Consider the following 13686-nt stretch of genomic DNA (forward strand, 5'->3'; position numbering starts at 1 on the left):
TCTGTCGGGCTGAGGCATTCGTTATGAGCAATCCTAGGAGGTCAACCTTCCCAGGCCTTACTTCTTCTCTTTGGGGTCGAGTTCGTTTATTGCTTGCTGCCTAAGGTGCCCCGACTGGGGAATGCCGATCAAGCTACCTAGGCAATTGTTTTTAAGAGACCAGAGTGCTTCTTCTTTAGGGATGCTGGCTTGACTCTTCCCACCTTCCGACCTTGTGTCACATCTTCTACAGCAGGAAAGAAGTAAATACCAGCGCCAGACAACAAGCATGGCGGTATGTGAGTGAACTACCAATGTTGACTCTGAAATCGAATCTATTCTCTTTCGCTGGCGCAAACTAACATTGGGAAAGCTACAATTATCAGGCAACTACCGGTTGATAACTGCTAAGACAACTTTTAAATTGAGTACATTTTCCCTTGCTTATTGAATAAATTTAAGCATTAAAAAGGGATTATAAAACCGTGGTGTAACAGATAAAGTACTAAGTAAAATATCAGTTCAAAGTGACACTTTTCTTGGTATTACAGGTTCAATCCTCAGTGCGGGAGATACGAAGGATACATTTCTGAATTATTTAAGACATCTACCCGATCGCGGTTGACGGAATGAGAACATGCTATCCTTGTGGATTAAATAAAGGGTTCCATTCGAAATTCCGTGCAGATTCCCGAGTTTGACAAGTTTACCAATGAAGAAGAAGGTCGGAGGTTACATTGGCCAAAACATGGTACGAATAATGCTCATGATGAAGACAGTAGTTCGAAGACTCCAAAATATTCCAAAATAATTTGTCTTTAAAAAAATTATATGTAATGTTACACATGTTTACACACGGGACCCAACACGTTGTTGCAGAGAACGTCGCGAAGAACATAGGACAAGTAATAACTCAACTCCGTTTCTCGTGTTTTATTTCCAGATACTTTCCTGAATAAAATGTGATTCCGAATGTGCTCTCGAGCGTTCTCCTTTTTGTAGTGAAGTTTTGTCAGTGACGACATTTCGCATTTTGTATGCATTTGCATATGCGCGACCGCGCTCTGTTACACATATACATTTGAATACTTTTTGATTGGCCTCCAAACGGTTGATATGACGTAAAGCGGAAAAGCCAAACCGAAAACTAAACCAAAGAGGGGAAACTTCCAGTAGAGCAGTAGCCACACGTTGTCATTACAAGTCTCTTTCTATCTTGGCATTGTGCCAGACATGCACAATTAAGATGTTGGCATATTTCGTCTGATGTAATACCCTTAATCGATGGGCTAATACATTATCGATCTGATAAACAATTGATTTTCTATTATCTTATTCTAACCGACCGCCCGACCGACCACACACCGCCTGCACCTATGCCTCACATTTTACCTCCTACACCAACTCTTTTCATATTACTACGGGCGAGATAATGTAATCGTTTTCTTAAGTTATCGGCCGTTGACACAACGGCTATAAAAGAACAAAACCTGCTTATATACACACACACACACACACACACACTCACACACACACATATATATATATATATACTAGCAGTTCAGTCCGGCTTTGCTCGGGCCCTATGTACTGTTAATAACTTTATATGCATATGTATGTATTGAAATGTGCGAATATGTATGGTAATGCCTTTCTATATTATAGCCTTCCTTAACTGACATAGAGAAAAGTTAGTAGAGACCGCAGAAGTCAAATTTTCTTTTACTTTGACCCTAATTTTGACACCTTAACATTTATTGGTTTGGGCTCAAATCAAATTAAAATGTCTGACTCATATCCAAGTAACCTACATCTTAAAATTTAAGTGTTTAGACCCCAAATTGGCGGAGGAGTTTGTTAGAGTTCTCAAAGGTCAAATCACTGAACTTTGACCCCTGAAAAGCAAAATTTCTGGTCGAAACCCGATTAAAAAGATTTTCCCAAATCTCAATACTCCGTATGTCAAATTTCGAGGCTGTAGACTGAAAATTGACAGAGTTATTTGGTAAGGAAATGTACACAGACAGACACACACCCACAGACATTTTCACTTTTATAGGTATACTAGCATGGGTTCCCGGCGTTGCCCGGGTGTGAGGTGTATGCTGAGCAAAAACAAAAACAAAAGCAAAAAAACTGTCAATTTTTTAACTTTGGCCCCTATTATGACCCTTTAACATTTATTGTTTAGGGCTCTAATCAAGTTATTAAGTTAGATCCATGTCCAAGGAACCTATATCTAAAATTTCAAGTGTTTAGACCCAAAATTGTCGGAGGAGTTTGGTAGAGTTCTCAAAGAGCAAATCGTTGATCTTTGACTCCTTAACAGCCAAATTTCTGGCCGAAACCGATCACATAGATTTTCCTAAATCTCAGTACCCTGTATATCAAATTTCGAGTCTGTAGACTAAAAATTGACAGTTATTGCGTTGGGAAATGTACACAGACAGACACATAGATAGACACACAGACAGATACACAGACACGTTCACTTTTATATATATATATATACTAGCATTTCAGCACGGCTTTGCTTGGGCTCTATGTACTGTTCATAACTTGCCCTATGTGTGAATACCCTTTATGTAAAATTTCAAATGTTTAGACCAATATATATATAAAAATTTTTAAGTTTTAAATTTTTGTATTCTTTGTCGAATATTTAATTGCTGTAATTCCTTCTATCAATGCTCTATTATAAATATTGAGCTTTTTCATCTGGTTAGGATTATCATATAAAATTAATATTAATATTTATACTTGCTTTAACTTTACAGAATTATTTAATTGGTAAACTTGAACTTTTAAAATTTATATATATATATATATATATATATATATATATATATAATCGCTTCCGGTCTGTCTTAAGAGGATCCTGGATATGACCTTAAACTATATCCGATGGTGAGGCCTCAGCTTGTAGGCTTTGGAGAGTGTTGAGCCACCCCTTAATTGCCATTGCTCCCAGGCCCACTCTGACCCGGAATGGTAGTACCTGTTAGGGTCCCAGCTATGGGTTAAATAGAAATCGACTGAAAATATATATATATATATATATATATATATATATATATATATATATATATATATATATATTCTATTAAAAAAATTTCTTCAAAATCACTGGATTCGGCATTAAATAACCTGAAAAGGATTGATATGCCGTAAAACAAAAACAACCAACCAACTGTCTTAAGAGACAATGAATGCATCAAACTGTATGTATACTAACAAGTGACCATAATCCTAGGCGCTTCAATAAACTAATCTTTACTAATAGAGAAGGTAAAGCTTGGAAGAGTGAAAGGTGTTTGTTTAGATTGGTGATATTTAACTAACGCATTTCAAGTGAAACATTATTACGTACTTACGTGTCATATCGAAATTAGTATGAATTCCAAAAACTGCGAAAAATGACGCTAAAAAATAATTACAGGTAAAACTAGAATTTATCGAATTGTCGAGTTTTATCGTAGGTTTTAATGTCAGGTACAGGCAAAACGAATGGTCGATCCGAAAATTGGGTAGACATTTTGACTCCTCCCTATCACTAAAACTTCACCAAAATTCAAGAAATCAATCAAGTTTTAAAGAAATTTGCACTATGTGTTAATTAACGATCATAACATAATATGTTTATTATTTTTTTTTAAATCTAAGTAAAAATGTATTATTTTATGTTAACAAAATCACCTTTACGAAAGTTATAATTTTAAGTACTAAAAAAAAAACGCATGAATTTATTTTTTGCTTGTTTTATGAAAATAAAACATTGTATAGTTTAACAATGAAAAAAATTAATATTTCAGGTTGGTTTGGTTTGGTTGTTTTGTTTTACGGCATAGCAACTCTTTTTGGGTTATTTAATGCCGAATTCAGTTATTATGGAAACAGTATTCATGTTGCATCCAATTTTGTAGGTTTTTATTCTTCAAGCATTTTGTATCTTCAAACAGTCGTTGCTTAAGAATTTCTCGCTCAGAAAGTTTACAGGGTATAGCTATTGTCTCTCGTGACAGAACGGATGTTGTTTTTTTTTCAGTTAAACAAGGTCATGACAGTATTACGGTTGTGCTAATATGATAGGAATAGCGTCTGTTGATTGTTTCAAAATAGGAACTCATTACCATAAAAATGCAATACTGTAAGGAGTTACATTTAATAATGGTGATGTTAAAGGTCTGTCAATGCCTTGAATCGAAATGGCCGAACTTTGAAGTACACCGAACTAAAAAACGATATTATTTAAATATTGTTTTAAAAATCTGTTCACAAAATTGGTTTTAGAAAACGCTCACATATTTCATCATGTTTTAAAAGTACTTTCTATATTTTTTACATTCAACTTGCTTCAGGGAGACACACATTTTAGGAAATGAGTTATTTGAAATACTTTATAGGTTGACAGCAAACAATACAGGGTGAAATTCCTTTTCTCCAACCGCAGACAGTCGTGTTTTATAGTGGATTTTATCGCTTTTGTTCCCCTGCCCTGCAGAACATGAATGAGTTTTGCAATGGGAGAACGAAAAAGGTTACAGTATTAATGTTTGGTACATTTTAAGTTTGGAAACCAGTCAGGAAGTGGGGGAGATAGAAAGAGAAAGGGGAAATGGGAAGAAGGAAAAGGGGGGAAAGGTGGGTTGTTGTTTTTGTTTTTTTGGTTTGCAGAACATAATTAAGTTTTGCAAAAGGAAGTAGATATCTTCAGAAAGCCTGATCTGTTAGCACCAGATAACATTTCAGGATTATCAAATCCGTGTTAATGAAACCAATTTAACTTGAAGAAAATCAATTTCTCGAACTAACGTTATTGTCGTTAAATAAAGCGTTTTCAATATTTTCAGCAAAACTGATATAATTGCAAAACAAGTATTTCATAGGATTTTAATGATAACAATTCTCGCGAAAATTTCAAATGCCATGTTGTAATATTTTCCTTGTGCGCATGAACGGCATCACCATAAAATTTATTTTTATGATTTTGTGAATAACAAAAATAATGTTGAAAATGGAGGACCCGAGTCACTAAAAAATATATAATTAAAAAAAATATACAATTAAAAAAATATATAATTAAAAAAATATATATATAATTTAAAAATATATATATAATTAAAAAATATATATATAATTTAAAAAATATATATATAATTAAAAAAATATATATATAATTAAAAAATAAATATATAATTAAAAAATAAATATATAATTAAAAAATATATATAATTAAAAAAATATATATATAATTAAAAAATATATATATAATTAAAAAAATATATATAATTAAAAAATATATATATAATTAAAAAATATATATAATTAAAAAAATATATATATAATTAAAAAATAAATATATAATTTAAAAAATAAATATATAATTAAAAAATATATATATAATTAAAAAATATATATATAATTACAAAAAATATATATATAATTAAAAAATATATATATAATTAAAAAATATATATAATTAAAAAAATATATATATAATTAAAAATATATATATAATTAAAAAAATATATATAATTAAAAAATATATATAATTAAAAAAAATAACAATTTCTTCTCCCGATTAATTTACAGAAATACAAGTGGGCAACATTGTAAAAAAAACAAGAGAAGCATGCATGTTCCCACGTGAGTGCACAGTGAACGAGGCATAAAAAATGACTAAGTTCAGCATTTGTACACCCCCCTTCCATTTAGCCACCAAAGTCCCTAGGGGACGTCAAATCCTGGTGAAAATGAACAAACAGTGCAGTTTTAGGCCTTAACATATGTAAATTTGAGTTCTGCACCATGCAAAAAAAAAAAAAAAAAAAAATGACAAAGTCCATCGTTGCCCCCTCTCCATTTAGCCCCAAAAGCTCCCAAGGCCTTTACATATTTAAATTTGAGTTCAGCACCATGCAAAACTGCTAAATAGACATACACAGAAAATTTTGGACAAATATGGTAAAATAATCCCCAAAATGGAGAGTTTTTAGGAGCACACCCAAGGGTTATCGCGAAGTATAGGCAAACAAAATTATATAGAAACAAGTTAGTTACAACTTTTCAGAAAGTTTTATAAAAATTCAGGCATCATTTATCAATAAGCACAAAAGTGTGAATTTTAATCATTTTAACCCGAAAGACACCCTAAGGAGGCAACCAGAGTTTTTCCGGAAAATCCGTTCTGTTACATTTTTATTCATATCATGTTTAATGTTCCTTTTCAAAATATTCCAAGGCGTAGTTATTGAGAAAAGTGCGGACAGACGAACGGACGGACGGACGAACGAACGGAAAAGGGTGAATTTACAGGTCCACCCTCCTTTTGTCGGGGGACAAAAAAAAACAAACAAAAAAAACAGACAGGATTTGCATCTCGGAACTGCATAGAACCATAATCTATCGCGATTTTATCAAAATCGTTATCGAGGACATATGTGAACAACGCTTACTCGAACGTTGCCAGCTAACACTGGGTATGTCTACTAGTTGGTTATAATATTAATTTTTTAAATGGTCGTATCAACTAATCCAGGTGGAAAGGTAGGGCTGGCTAGGAAAGAAAGTAGGCGAAGAGCACAATGATCGACAAAATTAAACTAAAATATAGATTAAATATATATCACTCGTTTATGATGTGTTTTCTACCTTTGCCCCTTGCAAATAAATAAATGAATAAATAAATAAATAAATAAATAAATAAAATAAAGCGAACGCAATCGAAGAGTGACGTACACGACGAAAAGTCAACGTGGCTGGGTCCGGTCACCAGTTTCGTCTTGCATTGATTTCCGGCTGACGTCACCCGTTCTCGTCTTAGAAAATAAAAATAAGACTAAGCTCGAGTCAGTACCAATTGCCCATTTTTACAATTGGAGGGCGAGGTGAAGTTGCTCAAGAATAATTGTTGTGGACGCAGACTGAGGTAAACAAAATCATATACTTATTCGAGATGGGGGTTCTTCTCAGTTATAATCCGGCATTCGAAAAATCGATTTTTTTTTTGTTTTGCTTTTTTTTTTTACACAGGAATCACCAGTTATCAAGGCCCGGGGGCCACTCAAGGATAAAGGTTAATGGGTATACCTTAGTCAATGTGATTATAGCGTAGTAAACATAAGTAGTGAAAATTTTGTAAGTTGGATTACTTAGGGGGACGGTTCATCAAGAACTTGTTTACGTTGGACTTGAAGACAATCAGATTGTAGTCAGCTGGAAAGCAGGTAAACGGAAGAGAGTTCCACAGTTCTAAGAAAGAAGCTTTGTTCATGGAATCTACGTTTAGGTTTAGGCACAGGTAAAGAGTGTGGGAAATTATTGATAGTGGTTGTGGCTAGACGAGTGTTTCCATTCAAAAATAGTATCTAATTACTTTTTATGTCAATTTCAATTAAAAGCAATGTGATCTACTCAGTTGTCATGTCGCGATTAGTTAAATATTATTGCATTATGACATAAAACATGTACTCTGTACAAATCGATGATTGGGTGACATCCACCATTAATTGCAACGAGACGGACTGAGTTATTTCCTCTGACTTGCTGCTGTTTAATTGTGTATAAACTTGAAAGTTATTTCGAGAACTATTTTCTTTACTAATTAATTTTCTATCTTATCGATTTTCGTGATTTTGGGATATGTTGCTAAAGTTGATATAACAATTAAGTAGATACGCTTGGTTTTACTTGAAATTCAATATTTCGATTTTCGAATTTTGCTATTATGACGAAGAAATGACATTTTTTAAAAAATATACTTTTTTTTACTTTTTTTTGACTAGGTCAATTTCGTTTTGGTGCGTGTGGGTTTTTGTATTGCTTATTACTGCGATATTAAGTCTTACTTAAAAAAGAAGGCCGTATCGAGAAAGATATCTATTATCTCTTAAACAAAAAGAAGAGAGAGAAAGAGAGAGACAAACAGACAGACAGAGTGGGTATCCATAGTCTTAGACAGACTATGGATACCCACCGTAGGGGTGCCTGCGCGTGTAATTTTTGTGGCAGTCACACCTCTTCTGAGTCGACATTTTTAAATACCAATATATGTTCTGGACGACTGGAAACAAATGCCGAGATAAGCGGAGAGCACATACAGCGCCTTGAATTGCCAAATGGTCACCCATTTGGTACTAACCAAGCTCAACGTTGCTTAACTTCACTGATCTGAGGAGAACCGGTGTGTCAACGCGACTATGCCGTACACCTATTATCTATTATTATATAAAAGGAACTTTGTGTGTGTGCATGTGTGTTCGTTCCCTATGGACTCGGAAACAGATGGGCCGATTTGTATGCAATTTCACAAAAGGTACTTTATGTGCCTGGCAATGTTCTTAGATAGGTTTTATATGGGAATGTCTTCGATAAGTATCGATAATCGATAATCTTACACGGCCTAACATCACAAGTGCATTTGAGAAGTTTTATTACCACACAAGCAAAGAGGCTCAGCATATAAAATCAAAAGTAGGCACTTTAATATGACAATAGAACTTTTGAAGTACATGTTTCTGTTTAAAGCACAACTGTACAATATTTGACTTTAACATTTTAAACTGCATAGGAATAGTGGTGACTATGTAGGAAAATAAATTATAAAGCACAAAAGGTCGTTCGTTTTAATGGTACCAGGACGGCTTCGTAGCTCTTCAACTTTTTGAGTTAAAAAAAAGATTGGAGGCCATACTTTTGGAACAACTCTCGTATGACAAAGCGCGGTCTGGGCGCCCATGCTTAACAACTGTTCATCACTGAAAAAAGTGCATTGAAAATAGTGGTGTCTATGAAGAAAAATAATTTCGGGATAGAAAAGGTCGCTTTAATTTTTTTTTTTTTTTTTTTTACACAATGATCACCACTTATCAAGGCCCGGAAGCCACTCAGGGATAAGGGTTATTGCAAGTACATTACGTTAGTGTGGAGATTTGATGAAGTGTTTACTTAAGGGGGCGGTTCATTAGGAATTTGTTAACATTGGACTTGAAGACATCCAAGTTGTAGTCCGGTGGGAAGCAGGCAGACGGAACAGAGTTTCACAGGCGTGCAGTTCTAAGAAAGAAGCTTTGTTCATGGAATCCGCGTTTTGATTTAGGCACAGATATAGAGTGGGGGAAATTTTTCACAGTGGATTCAGCTAGACGGGTGTTTTTCGTGAATGATTGGCGAGGGGGGGCAGAGATTGGAGTTCAGACGAGCACCTGTCATGGAAATAACGATAAAACAAGGATAGGCTCGCAACGTCTCTTCTGTGGGAGAGAGGTTGCAGGGTAGAGAAAAGGGCATCCCCCACTAAGCCACGAAGTCTATTTTGTACTCTGTCAAGGCAAGATAGGCTGTTTTTAGTAGCTCCTGCCCAGATATGGCAACAGTATTCCATCCTTGGACGTACTTGGCTTTTATATAGATAGAAATGGTACTGGTACAACTGGAAATGGTAATGATACAACTTTCGTCTTCATAGTTCTTCAACTTTTTTTTAGTTAAAATAGGAGGCTTTACTTTAGGAATGATCCTAATATATATATATATATATATATATATATATATATATATATATATATATATATATATATATATACATATATATATATAGTACGGCTCTTCATAAACTCCCTCACCTAGGAATGGTGCACACCAAGTTGAGGTCCGTCATCGTCCCGGGGGTCACCAACTTCTTTGTGAATTTGAATCAGATCATCCTCCTCCGCCATATCCTCTCAACTAATTAAATAAATGTTAACAATTGTGATTCTTTGTATTTTTTTTTTCAGTTTTTATGTGTAACAATATAAGTGTTTACTTTGATATAATGTATTTGCTTTAAAATTCATAGTTGGATTTCAGTCACTTCAAGAGGTAGTTAAAAAAAATTAAACACCTTCAGAAATAGTTGATCTTACAACATCCATTGGCTGCAATGATGTCCTGAAGGCGGGTACCCGAGCGTACAGCAAAGTCCCGTGCAAAGCGTGAGTAGATTTGCTACTATATATAAAGTCTCTTAGTTGGCAATGTAGTGGATAAAACTCTGCCGTATCGAACACGTGTTTTTTTTCTACTCCCACGTTGATATGTGTGCTTGTCCTGTCGCCACCACGCGGGTTTCAAATCTCTCACGCTGGCCCGTTTTCACTTCGTTATCCCGCCACGCAGTCACACTTGTAATAGTGTGAGAAATGCACTCGTATTAATTTCGAAGTGTATCTGTTCTTCATCGAAGAAAGAAGTCAGCGAAACGTTACATAAAAGGGAACATTCGAAAGAAACAGGGCAAAAAAGAACATTGTCAGCCAAGAAATGCTGAATTGAAGGAGTACATTAAAGATTGCCTCTTACAATGTGATTTTGGTATTTGCATCGCACTATGTAGCACAATATTACTTTCTGAGTATCTATTAGTACTCATTAATTTGTCTCATTTGGGTCAGTTCTACATTTAAAATACAATGGACACTGTTTTCATAGAAATGTTAACAAACTCATATTTGTTGTGTGTTATTAGAAGGGCTGTGACAACAACATATTCTTTTCATTGTTTTGACTCTTGAGTGTGTATCCGTTAATATCTTATATGCTTTTATATAGACTGATGTGCTTTTCGGTTGATTAAGTGTATCTAATTGTGTCGGATATATACCCGAGAGTCAGAAGAATGAAAAGAATATGCGGTTGTCACATCCCTAGTTATTAGTTTTTTTTCTGTCCAAAAATAAATAAATAAATAATAATCATATTTTGTTTTATGAAAATATTTTTTAATTCAATATATTTCTCATTCCGTAGAATTTCCACGGATCCTGCTAGTACCGCATAATTTCACCATAGACAGTACTCGCAGATGACCTTTATGTCATGCAAGTGTCTGAAAAGGTTTTCTCTGTTTTTTCTTGTTTTTGTTTTTTGTGAGATTCTTAATAATGATACGTTAATTGAATCTCGCTTTCGACTTTCTGGCAGCTTGAAACAAATTTGACATCGATAATCTCATAAAAGTGCATAGTTAATTTCCTTCTTGTTCACCTCGGTTTTACAATTGTCTTTCCTCGTTTTTTTTTTTTTTTTTTTTTTATTTTTGTTTTTTCTTTCGGGGATAGAACATCTTACCGGATTCCAGACTCCAATCGAGAGACCGCCCGTTCACGTACAATTGTTTGCATCTTGCTTGCACTTAGTTCACTGGGTATATTCACCGAATAGTTTTGTTTTGTTCATTTTTACTTTTTTTTTTTTTTTTTTTAGAAATGTAAGCTACACCTCTATAAATTAATAACAAACGAAAACGTAGTTGTTTCTGGGGATGGAACATCTTACCGGACGCCAAACTATTTTAGAGATTCCAACCGAGAGATCTTTTATTTTAAGATTCTAACCGCTTTTCAAGTGCAATTGTTTGTGTCTCTCTTGCACTTAGTTCACTGAGTACATTCGCCGGATAGTTTGTTTATTTGTTTTTTGTTCTTTATTATTATTAAAAAATTTTTTTTTTTAAATGCGAGATACACCTCTATAAATTAATAGCAAACGAAAACTTAACACTGAAGGAAAAACCAAATGTCCTGTAAAAAAAAAGAAAAAAAAACGTGTCTGCGTGAAGAAAAGAAAGAGTTGAAAGATTTTTGGCTGTCAAATATCGGCCAGCAGTTATCTTCGACGAAGGTTGTCAATGCTGGAGCGTCAAGTGGATAGAGACAGGAAACAGAGAGAGAAGATAGATCTTCCTTCGATGCTTGCCAGGTATTCTCTGCTGACCGATCGTCATTCCCAATGCGACTTAAGAAGTTCTTTAGGCGACAGATGGAATCAATGCACCAAGCAAGTTGATTGGTCAGTGTGTGGCCAAATCACTTACCAAAATCATTCATTCGCGAGACAAAAGGAATCTATTTTATTTACCCGCCCGGCCGTAAAATACGCTTAAATATATTTTAATTCATGCTGATTTCGTATTTTTATTATTACTAAACCAACTCTTTATTTAGATTTCAAAAGTTAAAAAAAAAAATACTTGGAGGCATTCAACTAGAATCGAAATCAAAATATTTAACCAACCAGCTGCGTTCTCTACCATTTGAGCTGTCAACAGATACAAAGAAAGACTTAAAATTAAACCACTTCAAACTATTATTGAATTTGCGCATGCGCAAAATAATAGAAAAATGTCAGCAAGTTAAAATGAACATTTCCCATTTTAACTTGCCGACCTATGTCTGTACGTATTAATCATCCATCCAAACAAAAATTTTACTTGTTATAAACGATCCTTGGTGTATGATTACTATTTCCTGTTATTTTCAGTGTTATGTGACCAGTAGTTTAAGGGTTTATCGGTTAAATATTTTCACACGGGCACCCATATACATACATCTACTTCTTTATTTATATAGGTGATTGCTACACTTTCTCATGGGCTGGAATGATTGAAATCTTTCTAAGAGTCCAGGGTTTTTTTTATGTCCTCAACATAACACCTTGATATTCAGCTTTCCTCCTTCTCTTAGCTCTGTTTAAGCAGACAGCATTAAACTAGTGTTGATACTCTCCTCAGCTTATTCCATACAACTATGCCAGGTTTAACAAGTGCGTTTTTTAAAAATGTAGCTGTAAGGATTGCATAGTGATAGTGTATGATTTACTTACAACTGTTTTTCCTAGCTTATGTTCCTATTTACTTTGCCCCCCCCCCACCCAACGAGGGCAGAGTTAGACAGCAGAGTCGTTTTTTTATATGGAGAAAAGGAACAAAAATAAAAATTGTCTCAGTCACGAAAGATTTCTCGTCCACTAACTGAGAACAAAAAAATTGAGGTGTAGCATCAGAACAGATACTACACTTTGAGGTATCAACTCTTTTATTCAGGTTAAAAATACAATATAAATTCAACACGAACAAAAAAGTTTAAGCACAAGGCCAATTCAAAAAGGGGAAAGAATGGGTGTCATTGGTCATACTTGTCACTTTAGAACTAAACAAAAGGTTCTCTTAGCTAACATCCTCTTTCACCAAAATACCGCATTCACCTTTTCGTACTATGAGACGTCATATTTAGAACCCAATCGTTTAAAACATTTTTTATTAGCGTGTAAAAACAAAAATAAAAATAAACATAATGATACAATAATTTATTTGTGTCAAGGGCAAGGAAAGAAAAAATACAAAAGTGGTTAGTAAAACCCTCCCAAATCCCGTCTTTGGTTTGTAAAGGAACTCGAGGTCCTGCGGGACAGTCTCTAAGTGGAGGAGTGTCTTCTAGATGGGATGAAAGGGAAAAAAGAAAAATTGGTGGGGGTTAGATCATACTTGACAGAATTGCGCGTTCCACACCTAGGTGGGGAACACGTATTCAGATTTGGTTTCTTTGCTACATGTATCCATCTTCTGTCAAACACCGCGTGATGCAGACTTTTTTCTATCACATCTGATCTTCACCCGTAGGTGGTGGCTAAAAAAAAAAGTGATCAGATCGTGATCAGAAAAAGACAACACCCCCTAGCCACCCTGCAGTCGCGACGTCCAAATCATCATTCTCGCCACGGCCAGGATCGTAATGTAGACCCATTTGTCTTTCCTGGTCCCACCACAGTCTCACATTGTCTACGACGTTGGATACGGTAATCGGGCGAAGATGCTCGAGATTGATGCGAGCTGTCATCTTGTTGACATACGACCAGTACCAGCGGAGTTCGCAGTAATCGAAAACCGCA

At 34.6% G+C, this 13686-nt stretch overlaps 1 protein-coding gene across 1 annotated transcript in view; it reads left to right on the forward strand.

Annotated features, from left to right (window-relative positions):
* LOC145296761 (TLC domain-containing protein 4-B-like) overlaps nt 1-13686 on the forward strand; it is a 147275-nt gene that overhangs the window by 68247 nt on the left and 65342 nt on the right. The gene's annotated exons all lie outside the window — the stretch shown is intronic.

The sequence above is a fragment of the Euprymna scolopes genome, chromosome 17 (genome assembly GCF_053919585.1).
Source record: "Euprymna scolopes isolate OS-2025 chromosome 17, ASM5391958v1, whole genome shotgun sequence".
NCBI classification, from domain to species: Eukaryota; Metazoa; Mollusca; class Cephalopoda; order Sepiida; family Sepiolidae; genus Euprymna; species Euprymna scolopes.